A 1,061-nucleotide genomic window follows, 5' to 3' on the forward strand; every position below is an offset into this window, starting at 1 on the left:
GGGAGTTTATATTAGTTTATCTGTTTTCATTACCTATATATGTTTACTGCCTATTATCTGAACTAACCTGTATTGTTGCCTGGGTACATCTATTGCATTGCTACCTCAACTTACTTGGGTTTATCTGAGTTGAGCTTATATGTGTTTCCTGTGATGATGCCTTGACTTGCCTGTTCCAGGGTGTTAAAGTTCATCTGTGCCAGAGGGGTTAATTATTGCCTGTGCTGTGGATCGCCTGTACTGAGTTCCCAGTTAACTGTTCTGTGTTTTTAGTCCCTCAAAGTGGTGCAATGTCTTGACTGCAAGTTATTGTATATGGTGTCACATACCAATTCTACTATAAATACTTAATGTCTCTTATTCATATCTATTTCTGTATATAGTTAAGTGTTTTGTCCTGGCCCGGCTCTATAGAGAAAAGAGGGAACTGCTCCCTGCTGGAAGGCCCCTCTCACAGCACTCTTGTCTGACCACCCCATCCCTTCCACTTGGGGACAGGGCACATCCCTCGGTGTACCCAGGCTACACAGATCATGCTGAACCAAACCAAACCAAACAAAACAAAACAAAATCCACAACCCATTAGTTCTTGATCAATTTTTCATCCTCTCCACTTGTCAGATATTCTGACCATTGCCAATAAATTCTTCAAGATCATAAAGATTTCTTTCACTCTTCCATTTTGATTTCCTTTGCCTTTCTTTACATGTTATATCAGTTAGCAAAAATAAATATTTTAATGTTTCCTTCACGGCCTTCTCTTTCTTTGGTGAAACATTCATGTTTTGCTTCATATGTCCTTATGTTTTGGACAAAACCTGAAAAAACATAATGGTTTGATATGAAAGGAATTTTACTTTTCAGGGCATTATTTTATCTTCTGGGCAGAGTGTACTTCATCTTGTTTTGTGTCAGTTATCCCTGATAAACAGTCTTTGGTTTGTAAATATTTTTCCTTTCATTGTGATCTATTATCATCACATAAAAATCTATTTTGTCATCCTGAGGCCTAATTCTTGATCAATTTTTTCATAGTTTCATAGTTTCTAGGGTCGGAAGGG

The sequence above is a fragment of the Gavialis gangeticus genome, unplaced genomic scaffold, assembly GCF_001723915.1.
Source record: "Gavialis gangeticus isolate Ggan-Ray unplaced genomic scaffold, GavGan_comp1, whole genome shotgun sequence".
NCBI classification, from domain to species: domain Eukaryota; kingdom Metazoa; phylum Chordata; order Crocodylia; family Gavialidae; genus Gavialis; species Gavialis gangeticus.